Source organism: Seriola dumerili, unplaced genomic scaffold (assembly GCF_002260705.1).
Source record: "Seriola dumerili isolate Sdu_G_001 unplaced genomic scaffold, Sdu_1.0 BDQW01000052.1, whole genome shotgun sequence".
In the NCBI taxonomy this organism is placed as follows: domain Eukaryota; kingdom Metazoa; phylum Chordata; class Actinopteri; order Carangiformes; family Carangidae; genus Seriola; species Seriola dumerili.
The window spans coordinates 3,172,051-3,185,878 of NW_019174307.1; positions in this window are offsets into that span (position 1 = coordinate 3,172,051).

Below are 13,828 nucleotides of genomic sequence, written 5' to 3' on the forward strand. Positions count from 1 at the left end.
TCGTGCGTCAGCCTCCAGCTGCCCCACTGCTTACAAACTGTCTGCAGCCATCATGGAGGAAAGCCCTCATTGTGTGAAGGACAAAAGCGGCGTGTGCCACCATTGGGAGATAACAGTGATTTATGAGTGCCTGTCACTGCCGCGGCAGGTAAACATGCACCTATTGGGGTGGTATGGGGGGTAGGGGGTCTGTTTGCCATCTAACTGCCATTGAGTACCCATAAGGAGACAGGAAAGACAGGAATGAACAGCATATTCACCTACATATTGGACTGGACTATAAGGACTGGATGAGTTGCATTCAAGGTGTGTGCCATCCATCACATATCCCCTTCATAGTAATCCATACCTCCTGTATAATTATAATTATTCTTTAATTATACAATGAGACTAAAGCAAAAAAATGAAATAAAAAAAAAAGTTGACAACAGTGGCTTTAAATTATTACCTTCTTCTTCACTGTGAGTGACTTGTAATATCTGGACAGAATGTTTATTTTGCAAAGCAACTAAAAGCAGGAGTAAACATCAATCATGACAAAATTATACTCAAGAAAATAACAAGCAATGATGTGAAAGAATTAGAAAACTGCAAGAAACCAGCTGAATTCTGGCGCTGCCTTTTCAAATACTTCACACTTTCCTGCAACATCTGTGGATATTTTCCTTGCATACAGTATTTATGCTGATGTCTGCCTCGGAGCCTTTCAACAGACTGGGGCTTTTATTGTGTTGTTTATTAATTGTGCAAAAATTCTCTCATTGTATTTTCCACAGTTGGCAGTTCTGTGTCCTTTTTATATCCCATTGCTGCTTTTGTTTGGAGTGAAAAGTTCTAAATGTGGCTGAAAAGGCTCAACTGTTTGAGTTAGTCCTCAAAGAATCTGAGTAGTAGCAAAGCGGATTGTGTTGAGATGACCCCACCACCACCACCACCACCACCACCACCACCAACAATAACATTCATTCATTTATTTTAATTTATACCAGCGGTCCTTTGTCCCCACTGGCGTCAGGCTTTATAACACCTCAGCCAAATTGCATATACGTGCAAACCCTGGAAGATGCACTGAGAAAGAACGCTCATTTTCAGTGGTGCTTAGGTGCAGACATACAATGAGTGCAGACACGACTTAAAATTAAATATCAGTAAAAGAAGAATACATGGTGATCTTGATATAGATATGACGAGCTAATCCTGAATGGAGACATGGATATTCATATTAATAAAAAGAATGACTCCTATAGTTATAGACTATATAGTTATGACTGTTCTTTAAATAACATGGTAGAAAATTTCAACAAAACCTTGTCATCTGCTCTAAATACTGTGGCTTCACCAAAGGTTAAGAAGAGGTCGACTCACAGAATCTCCCTGTGGTTAAACAGTAACAGTGTTAATGAGATCAAGAGAATCTGTCGGGCAGCTGAAAGAAAATGGAGGAAAACTAGACTCACAGTTCATATATATATAATGAGGACAAAACTGATTAAATATGAGCTTACAAGTCTTGGTGTTATCTTGGATCAGATCTGAGTTTTAAGTTCCACATCAACAAGGTGACAAAGACTTTTCTTTTCCAACTTAGAAACATAGCTAAAGTGTGAGCATTTATAAATCAAAAAGTTGCTGAAAAACTGATTCATGCCTTAATTTCAAAATGACTTGATTACTGTAATGTGTTTTTTCCTGGCCTCCTGAAAAAAACAGTGAGGGCTCTATTCTAACATTCCAAAGTGCACAGTCTAAAGTGCATGGCGTGTCTATCTCACTTTTGCTATTTAAACAGCAGAAAAACTGGTTGCTGCACCAGGCACATAGTTCAAAAGGGTTGTACTTTGCCTCTTAATTAATCCTGGGAGTGTTTTGGGTGTAACATGCAATAAACCAAATCAGACTGCCATCTCCCATTCCCTTCCCTTCCCCAGATTGCTATTATAATGGCGTTGTGTTTCACACAGAATCAGAGTCTATTTTTGTCAAGTTGATTACATATTGTGATTGACCAGTGAGCCCAGTCCCAGCAAGCACATGCAGCAGCTCTGCCAAGACGTAACAGCACAATTCACAACATTAGACATGTTTAGTGTTATTATGAGACATGTAAATAAATTTTCAGTTCATTATGAAACCGTGGTGGGAAAAGTTGTGGTCTTGGTGATGAATGGGAAATACTGTAGCACACTCTTCTTGTCCATAACCCACCTAATATGCACCCACCTATGTAGACGCATATTACTCTATTGTTAATGCTCCTTAAAGTAACAGAGAAATACTGTGTCTCCTGAAACAGCACCCCTACGGTGGCATGCGTACCTAACCTTGGTTGTCATGGTTAACATAATAAACACGCAACTTACTGAGAGCGGCGTACCGAATGTTCCAGTGGTTACTACAATAACGGTAATGGATTGGTTAGGTTTAGGTACAAAAACTACTTGGTTAGGTTTAGGAAAAGATCATGATCATGGGTTAGGATAAGTACTTCCTCAACATCAGACAATCTTTGTTGTCATGGTTACAATATTAACAATGAACAGTTATGGATAGTAGAAACAATATAAACTACTGGTTTCACATGGGAATTGAACACCGATCTCCTGTGTCATATTCCTGTGTTTTTCTGACCCATCCATCCATCCACCCCAACCTCCTCCTAATGCAGACTTTGTTTCTCTTTATACCACGTCACCACACTTTTCCCTTTGCTCCTGTCATAATTACTATGACCACTAGATGTCGCATGGCAACAAAACGTAAGTATGGGTCGTATTAAGCTGCTGCACAAACAACCTGTCTGATCGTATTTCACAGGAGGACAGTCTCACCTGACCACACCTAATTTTAAGACCAACATACCCATGGGCGCTCATATGGTTACACGTGTATTTGCTATTTAAAAACGTGGGGGGTGGATGGGAAAATCACAGCTGCGCCCGTGTGTAAATAGTAAAGACACTTGCGTTGGAGTTTGTGTCGCTTTGTGCCGGGTCTCAGAATGGGCCCTGAGAATCTTCAGTCCATTGAATACTCAACCAGAAGAACCATGAGGAGAGTCTACATTAGTTCAGTTTCAGCATCTCTGCACTGGCTTCCTGTTATATTTAGAATTGATTTTAAGGTCCTCCCTTACTTATATAAAAGGCCTTATTGAGTTATGACCAAGCAACATTGCTAACTCCCTGATTAACTATGTACCTCCAAGACCATCGTGATCATCTGAAGGTTGCCAGCAACAGCTATAGGAAAATCAGGGATGCAGCCTTTGTCAATTACAGACCAAAGCTGGAACACACTACCTATAGATATCAAAGAAGCCAGCTCACTAAGTATCTTTAAAAGAAAGCAAAGCCTTTTACCTAGCTATGACTTTCCTGATACAGGTCTGAAATTTTGCACATTGCTCCACACTTACGCATTGCAGCATTGCCTAAGACCTAAGGTGCCATTTAATACAATAAGCATACTCATATGAAAACGAAAAAAGGTTTTCATCCTGAAGAAAAAGTGTCTTACTTGATTTCATTCAATCTATGTATTCTATTTCTAACTTATTTGGAATTATTTATTTATTTCAATTTTTTTTATTTCCATGTTATTATTTCTATGTTATCTTATTATTATAATCATATCATTTTTCATTTATGTTTTTTACATGTTTTTATGTTCATTTTTATTATTGTGTCAGTTTTTAATGGCCTCACTGATGCCGTACAATTGCATGAATATGATTAAATGTTTGTATTCAGCTGGTAGGCAAGCAGGCGATGAATTGGCAAATGGTGGTAAAGCAAGAATGAAGCAGCTGATGCCAAATGTAAAATGTAAGAAGTGTATTAGAAATTCAGAAAATATCTATAGTGTAAACATTTGCTTTTATTCTGCTAAGACCTAGTTTCCCCAACAGTTTATTAATCCCCACATTAAAACACACTGCATACACTGCTCTTTATCTGTTTATGTTACAGGCTTAGTGAAGCCAGACTCGAAGACAGTCTAAGTTGAAGGTGCTCCAGAAAAAAAGCTACTCATAGATACGGTAAACAATTATCCCAACCACTCTGAACACATTTTACAGCTTCAGTACCTTTAGTGGCTGATTCCTATCTTGCCTCCCTGGCTTCCGAGGAGGAGGATGACTGACTCACCCTCTCTGTCTGCAGGAAGTTCAAATAAAGTGAGACCTGATAGGGGCAGACAATGATAAGTCATTCCAAAATTGTCACACCAGAAGTCTGCAACAACAGAATAATCATGGAGAACATTGAGTTCCTCATTCAGATGCATCTGGCTGCTTCTACACACATCATAATGAATGATTACTACCTGGGATAAACTGTTAGTATTTAGGACACAGTATGTTCAGTCTCTGAAATGCAATCTGTACCACACCTGATGTAAAATCTAATTTTGCAAAGAACCATATTTATTTCTGCAAATCAAATTCAAAGTGGAACTTAAAAAACAGTGAATGAAGAAATGTGTTTTTCAGGGAAGGTTTTCAGCTAGAACTACACATATCTCCAAAAAGATGCTTACATGGAATTAGAAAGATCACTACTTTTATTCATGAATTAATTCACTATTTCCAATCCATTCTATTTTAATGCTTTTGATTACTGTTAGGCTGCCGTCATTTAAACATAAATACATCCTGTGCAGGTGTTTCATGTTAAAAGCCTTCCAGCAACTAAAACAGCATGATCCCATATATATATATATCCCTGGTAGGATTTTAATTTGAAACACCTGCAGGGAGTGTTGAGTATTATTTCATGACTTAACAACGCATTATGAAGTAGTGAGTAGAAGAGACTGGAAATTATTTAGTCAATGAAAGCAGTAGGCCTATTCATGATAATAACATTGGGTATGACAAGATTCTGATGCTGTATAGGGTTGTTCTTCCTGCTGTAATTAGTAACTAGTAGAATTAGTAACAATTTACTTAGCTGTTTTTAGTGACCAACATACAGGCCTATTTATGAATCGGTATCACAGCAGAAAAATAAGGACTATCAGGTTCATCAGGCCCCATAACTCATCAAACATGCTGTTGTAATGTCAGATACAGATAGATACTAGTAGCAGTTTTTTTAGGCTATTTTTATTTACATTTTGGCAAATTGGCAGCAGTGAAGTTATGTTCAATTAGCTCTCAGCAGTTCTTGTTTGATGGTACCTTTGGAAATGCAAACAAATATCACTGAATTACTTTGTAAAACTTTATTTCATTACTAGAAAATGAAGAAACCTGATTCTCAGAGTTGTGCTTTGTCTACAATTTCGAGGCAGATTTATTGACTCATGGACATCTGAGAAAATGACCTGTCATAATGATGTGTAAGTGAAATATATCAATATGTGTTTCATGTCTCTGTGTTAAGAGTTATGACTGAGAAGGAATACATTTTTTGACTCATTTTCATATCACACAGTATTTTTACCTTACTCTCAGCTTTTGACTTCATGTCTTGTCTTTGTCATGCTGAATATATGAGTCTATCACAGGCCATATCCTGTCATTTCCTGATGGTTAAAATGCTTTCCAGAATGATGACTTGATGACTGAGGAGAACAAATCATTCCCCACTTCTCCCAGTAACCCCATCTGAGTGGGATTTTTGTTTGTTACTTTGTTTTTACATATTTGCTTCATGTTATTGTGATGACTCAATATATTTAAATATGACAATTAAGGTATATGTCTGTGACGTTTGTCTTTTCTTTTTCTTCCTTTTGCAAAACAGTATAAGAGATTGGGTCATGTTATTATCAGCTTTATGTTCAGGGAAATACAAAAAATTGTAATCTTAAAAGTTGCTCAAATGTTGGCAACTGTTAGATTTTCCCTTCAGATAAAAGGTTATAACATTTGCACATAAGATGGTTGAAGCTGGAAAAAATGAGTGGGTATCAGATAAATACTGGAGGAGGAGATTTCTGTGCCATGTCAGCTAATGCCCCCCCCCTTCTTTTCTTTTTTAATCTCATCATACATCTTCAATTAATTGTTTCCCAATCTGAAGTTTCATCAATAATGCTTTTAATCAGTAAAATAAATACTTTGATTTGGGTCTGTAAGTATGATAACACAAAGAGCAAGGAGTAAAGAGTCTTAAAGATAATATGACAAATATTTTTTTGCTAACTCTGAAAGTAAATATCACAGCTAATCAGATCCAATCATACATGAAACAAGAGCTCACAAATGAGATTTTCACCATGTAAAAGAGCCCCGTTTGTTGGAGTGTGAACATCAAAGGAAGCCCTTGGATCATTAAGTATATTATAGAATAAATCAGAAGTCATTACATATACTCACAAGAGAATAGTCAATTACCCCTGCATGTCCTGTTGTAAGAGAACATCTGAATCAATTTGCCATGTGCTGCTATGATAATTCCTATGTACACGTTTGGCCTCTATTGAAACATTCAAAAATATGACCAGAAGCTATCATGGTTTGCCATGGCGGACATTTTATGTTTGGATTTTTGTCATTTCCTGTTTTATTTTGTAGTTAGTTTCCTTGTGTGTCTCGATGGTTTTACTTCCTGTCTTTGTCCCGTTTCCCTCCTTGGTGATTTTCTGCCCCACCCTAATGTGTTTCACCTGCGTTCAGGTGTTGCCTCCCTTGTGTCTATTTAGTCTCTGTGCTCCCCTTTGTCTGTGTCGGTTCGTTTGTTATTCTCCCCTCTGGTATCTGTTTAGGTTCCTTGTGTTACCTCGTGCTTCGGCTTTCTGCTATTGTCCTCTGTGTTACCTGTTTAACTCCCCAGTGTTACTTCATGCTTCAGCTTGCTGTTTTTGTTCCTTGTGTTACCTTGTGCTTCTGGTTCCCGTTTATATCCCTGTGTTTCCTCATGCTTCAGCCTGCTGGTCATGTTCTTTGTGTTATCTTGTAAGTAAATAATTTTCCTTCCACCTTCTCCCTTGTGTTTGGGCATGCATTTGGGTCCAGCCTTACCTTAAACCAACAAACTGAATAAAAAAATGGACCCAGCAGCCCATGAAAGCTTCATGGCTTTTTTTTTAAGTTTCCTCACGGTCAGCCTCAATTCTCCCAGCTAGCACCCCCGTCTGTCGTCAGGCCCCTTTGCACACTGGCTGACCTGCTGTCTAAATCTGGAGGACCCTGACGAGTCCCCTTTCAAAGGAACTATTTTTCCGGGGTTCCGTAGTGGCCACAGAAGACGAGGACATCGTGGCTCTCGTCACCACAGGGAAACTCGGCCTCAGCCCCGGGTTCCCCACTACCAGCCACAGGTCTCCAGCCTCCAGCCCAAGCCCCAACTACCCCACTATCCAGAACCTCTGCTCTCCAGTGACCAGGAGCCTTACCTAACCACCCTAGCTTGATGCATCAGTTGTTCCAGCGTCGGAGGTCCCACTAGATGTCTCATTGGCCCCTGACTCAATTCCTGGGTCGACCATCCTGGCTGAAGCATTAGTTGTTTCAGCATTGGGGGTCCTGGTCGACTCCTCCCTTGTTCCAGAGATGGTGGTTCTGGACAACATCTAACCTGGTTCCCGTGTCCTGTTGGCGGCCTAGCTGACTCCTGATTCTGGTTCCAAGTCAGTGGTCTGGCCGATTCCAGTTCCTGATTCCCATTCGGCGGCCTGGCCAAATCCTGCTCCTGTTCCCCAGTCAGCAGTCCGGCCTACTCTGGTTCCTGATTCACAGTTGGCAGTTCGGCCGAACCCTGCGCCTCATGTCCTGTCAGCAGCCCAGCTGACTTCTGATTCTGGTTCACAGTCAGTTGTCCGGCCAATACCTGCTCCTCATGTCCCATTGCCGGTCCAGCTGACTCCTGTTCCTGTTCCCCAGTCAGCGGGACGGCCGCCCCCTGCTCCTGTTACCCAGTCAACTCCTGGTCACCCTCTAGAGGGGCTCTGCCTGCTCACCGGCCTCCTGCTCACCTGCCTCCTACTCGCCCTCCAGAGGGGCTCCACCTGATACTCCATCCATCCGGCTCGACCTCTGGAGAGACCCCGTCTTCACTGCCACCCTCCCGCTCACCCTCCAAAACAGTTCCATCCGTTTGCCCGACCTCCGGGTTCTGCCCCTGTGGTCCCAGGCTCCATCCCTTGCCTGGTTACTTTCCTTCCTGTTCCACCCGCCCCGGAGTTGAATTATCCAGAGGCTGTAAAAGCAGTAAGCAGTATTCAAACTGGTAGAGGGAACGAATAAAGCAGTTTCATTCTAAAAATCAGTTTCACCGACTTTTTTCCTCATACACAGGACGTCTCTGAGCAGTCTGGAGCTGAGCTGCCTAACATTTGCTTGGCTTTTTTCTTGGATAATTTAAGACCTGGATGTCCAATGACTAAAATCCTTTAAATACATAGTTGAAAACAGCCAAGGTGTAAAAAAATATATCTTGAAAATGTGACTTAAAAATTGATTTAAAAAAAAGTCAATTTTTAGCTTGCAGGCAACCACAATGCAGACGCATGTGCATAGGGGATATGATATCATTGACAGATGACCAAATGACATGGAGTGTTACCATGATTAAAATAATTTTTCGTGTTTGAGAATTGATGGAAACATTTGGGATAATGTGAGTACACAACTTAAAAAAGAAGTTACATATTAGGCTATAAGAAGTCAACAGTCTAGTTTTTGTGCAAGCACAGTACCTGTAAGTCTCCACTCTGTGGCCATCCCATATAGAGGGCTAAGCTTCAGGACCAATTGAGACATAGCCTAGTTGAGCTGCTACTATTATTAAAATCATTGATGGCTTGTATGAGGTTAACTTAATATGCTCATCAAAGACATCAAAGAAATGTTTGTGACTTAACATTACTTATGTGCACTAACTGTGATAGCAAAAATTGGACAAGGCACAGATGTTGTAACCATAGCAACAGCACAGCATGCCACTTCCACCATAGGAGAAAAGAGATGAGCAGAGTCTGCGTCTGTGCTGTAGCCAGCCTCTGTTAAACTGCGGCCGGCAGGAGGCTGAGAGAAAGACTTAATTGTCAGTCATCTTGCTGGGCTGATTGTGAGTCTCACTCACTGCACACCCCGCTCCAATCACCAGCAAGGGTCTCACGAAGCTGATGTAATGGTAGGAAAGGTGAGAGACACTGTGAGACACGTCGGATGGGTGCTTTCACATAGCGCTGATCTCATTTATGTTTTGACCTTTTAAGTGCTTTGGAAGGGGGAGGGGGATTAAGTGAATTTGTTACTTTGACCTGAGTGGTGTGGGGATAATGAGTTCGTTTGACCACACTTCTAAAATATACAGACGTAACCATGTAATGATGAGGCAATGATGAAGTTATTCTGTTTCAAAGCCTAGAAGGTGCCGTCATTTGAATTGTTTTGGGGACAAATTGCTCTTGAAGTTTATCTCAGCTTATTGAAAGAGCCTTTACTACCACCTTTATTACTAGTAATGTTTATTGAGATAATTAATTAGTTAATATAATTATTTTTTATATAGTCTGCTGAATATATATATATGTACATCCATATATGTTAATATTACAATATATCTGCAAATTCATTATTATTATTATTATTATTACTAGCATTATTAGCATTATTAAGTAAATCATGCAAAATATGTGTTTTTATTGTATTATAATTACAGTGTACAGTGTAGTGTCAATCATGTATGTAGAAAATGCCTGCATTTGTTTTGTCTAGCTTTTTTTTGTATTTATCTCACATGAAGATTTGATTTCCATTAGCTACTGTGCTCCTATGTAAAATAGACATGTCAAATTTCCATTATAAATGTGATTTAACATCTTGTAAGCCTTCCGGAGGTATTGGTAATCCTTCTTTTTTATCATGGTATCACTGATGCTGATATGCAGTTTCTGCATGCACTGGCACTTTTCAAGGCTACTCACCTTATCCTCATCATAAAATCAAGCCCACAGGATGATTACATTACAGGGGGCGGCACAAACTGACATGTCAGGACCAGCCGACTGCACACCTGTGACAAAACAAATGGCAGGTGCATCTGATAAACAGATGAACTTGTCGGACCCCTTGTTCCTGTGGTGTGATCCCACTGAGGTGTAAATACTGTGGTTTGTTGGCTTTATCCTCGCTGCTCTGAAGCACTGCAACAACCGCTGATGTAATACTGTAATAAACCAGAATGTAATAAAATGTCTCCCCAGCTCATGTCAGTGTGAAACATTCCCCGGCTATTATCTATATAACACTTCTTATAAAGAGCACAAACAAAAAACTTAGAATAACTAATGTGATATTTACATATCATGCAGCACTGTAGTAAATGTTTCACCAGTTACAAAGAGACACAAACTCTACACGGGCCTTTTTAACTGCAGTTTGACTTGTCACAGCAGGAAAAGTGCAGGTGGAACTAATAACAATAATGATGGCTCTCCTCCATTTGGATGTTCCAGTAAGCCATGTCAATGAGCCAGCAGGCACAACACCAGAGCTCCGGCACTGGCAGCCATAAATGGGATGCAGCTAATATCAATGCTATTAGTTACACTGGTGCGTTTTATTTTATTACATGTCAAAATGTCTTCTCTGAAAAAAGGGCAAAATACCTAAAAAAGTACATATTTCCTGTAGAAGTTATAACTTATTACTTGTAAGCTACAAGAAACAGAGCTTTATTGTTCAAACATAGTGTTATTAGTCAGGTTATTTGAAATTATTTGAAACTTTTGTTTCAGAACAAGAGCGGCAACAATATTCTTAATAATTTTTTTGCCAGGTCTTATGAGTCTTATTGTTATTAAGTTTTAACATCTACATAGGTTTTGCCATAATTGTGTAGTGTTTCAGCATGAATAATAATTGTTTCACTAAATTCAGCACGTTGAACTTCAACTTCTTCGTGTCTTGTTTCCTGTCAGTCCTAAAAGCAGCTAAAAGACACATTACTGCCAACAAGTGGACTCTTGTGTCACAGTAGGCTGTAATGAATCATTATTATACACTTTAATTCTGAATACCGCTTACAAGTTGTCTCAGGAGAAAAAGAGTGCACCAAATATGTGTTAACCGCACTGTGTATTTGCACAGTTCAGACATGGGACACAGTTGACTAGTACCTGTGGGTCATGAGCACTTACTTCAGTGCACAAGACAGCGAGTGTGGGTATTGAAAAAGACCCAATGTAACCAACGCACTTAAACTCTGTGTGTACTTGGCACTGTAAGCTATGTGCTTCCACTCCATTCCTGTTGTCTCCGGTAAATGCAGAAAATATCATGCCAAAAAGCAAAGAAATCTGGCAAACCTCCAGTCATTGAAACAATCCTCATCCACATGTGCATCCTCCTCTGTTGGGTTGTGGAACTGCCAGTCTCCAGTTAACAAAGCTGATTAAATTCCTATCTATGCTAACCAGCTATCCCTTGAGCTACTGGCTCACACTGAGACTTGGATCAAATCAGACAACACTGCTACCCCAGCTGCCCTCTCCAATAACGACACATTGTCCCATTCCTCCCATCTGTCCGGGTGAGGAGGTGGGACTAGCTTCCTAATTTCCAGTGGAAATTCATTCTACTTTTGCCTCCAAACTCTTACAAGTACCATGTTGTATGGTGACTGCACCTTTAAAAGTCTCTGTGGATGTAATTTACTGTCCCCCAGGACAAATGGAGCTAGACACACTGTCGTCTTCCATTCCTGAGCGTGGTGGTCACCCGCTCAGGTGATATGAACATTCACTTTCACAATCCGAGCTCTGTGGATTTCCTATCCCTGATATACCCATTTGACCTAAAATGGGTTTAAAGCCCTCCAATTCACAAAGACACAAAGAAGTTGACCTCATTCTCGTTCGAGAATGCCTCTGAACCTTTCTGACCATTACTTAATTTGCTTCACTGTATGCTTCTTTGAACAGCCCTTTGTTCAGCCACCTCTGGTCTCGTTTCACCACAATCTCCTGTCGCCTACCCACTATTCCTCCACTATAGCCCTCTTAGCACATTTTCCTCATTAAAGAGCAGAGGCTACAGAATCTCTTTGCTCTATACTGAGCTCATGTCTGGATAGCCTGTCTCCTCTATCCACAAAACCTGCTCACTCTAACCCATGGCTGACTGATCTCAGAGGTGCTGAGAGAAAATGGTGTAAATCCAGTGACCCTGCTGATCTCAAGGGTTACCAGTCATCTTCCTTCTCATCCAGCATCAATACTGCCAAAACTGCTTTTTAAAATGGTAAGATCAGCTGTACCACGGACACTCAGAAATGATTTTCCACCTTCAAAAAATTACTCAATCCTCCACCACCGCACTAACCTCTCACCTAATATATTTGCCTCTTTGCAGCCCTCAGTCCTCTCACTGAGGGCAGGACACCTGCAAGCTGAACATGTAGCAGTCCTACGACATGTCTTTCTCTGCCTCCTCCTGTCAATGGTGCACCATCTTCCTCACTCAGACCTCTAGCTGAGGGCAAGGCACCAAAAGTACTACATGTCAATCTCTGTCTCTCCTGGTCAATGGCAAAGCACTTCCTTAATTCACCCCTCTCAATGAGGTATCAATGATGTCTGAGGGACACTGTTCCTACCAACTTCCCACCAAACTATGTCTCCCACCATTATGCCAGCAAACACACATTATAAATAGTCCACTGGCTTCAGGAACACTTTCAACTGCATTCAAACAGGTTCAGATAGTACCCCCGCTCAAAAAGCCTGCACTCATCCCTGCTTAAAGTGAGAACTATTGACCAACCTTGTTACTTCCATTCTTACCCAAGGTGATCGAAAAGGAAGTTTTCAGACACGTCTCAGAATTCCTTTCACAGATTGATTGATCCAAATCTGTTCGAGTGGCCACTCCAATGAAACGGCCCTGTTGTCTAGAGCAAGAGCTGCACCTCAGTCCTTGTTTCTTATCTTGCTAGACATCTCAGCAGCCATTCACACGGTGAACCACCATATCCCTCTACCTTTACTCTCTGATATGGGCATCTCTGGCAAAGCACATTCTTGGTTTGAATCCTACCTCACTGGGTATTCTTTTGATGTGTCATGGTGTTGGGACTCAGTACATTCAAGTTGGTGGAGACCACGTGTTCTTTTGTTCTACAGACAAAAGAACAAACTTCCCCACAATTCCTCACTGTTCACACCTGGGAATGACACTCCCCCAGGGACCTCACTGACCAGTCAAGGTTGGTTAGTGTGTGACATGTGACCCCCCCAGCTGGTGTCACCAGCACAAACCAGATCCCCTTCTTTGTTCTACCTCTTTTCTCCTTGGCTTGCTCAAGAGCAGCAGCCCCTCTTTCCTCTCAGCTCTTCAGGGAACAACAAGGTTCCCAGCCCAGGTCGGCACTGCTACCTGCGACAACAGACTGCAACACTCTGCTCTTCAACAGCAGTGATGCGAGTGGACAAGTATCCTTCACCTTATTCTCGGACCAAGACCTAAGACACAGTTAGCGTGGAACAGCTAACTCTGTAAAAAGAACAAAGAGGAAACCAGCTGTCTCACCTACAACAGAGAACACACAGCCAGACAGGATTTCACTCCACCAGGAAGCCACCCAACTCACTGGACTTTACAACACAGCTAAGCAGCAGACCTCTTAACCACTGTTAATGTACATGTACACTTTAATGTTTGTTGTGGTAATATTTGATTAGGTCGTGGAGTGTCACACAGTCAATTTGGTACTTGTATGTTCACACATATACCTGTAGTACGTCTCAGTTTTAGAACCTACATGCTGCTAACCTTCTCCCTCTAACCTGATACCTTTAGATTACATGAGCTAGGCTAGCAAAGCAACTCACACTTTACCTCCCCCGCACACCAGGTGGTCTCAGTGGCCATTTT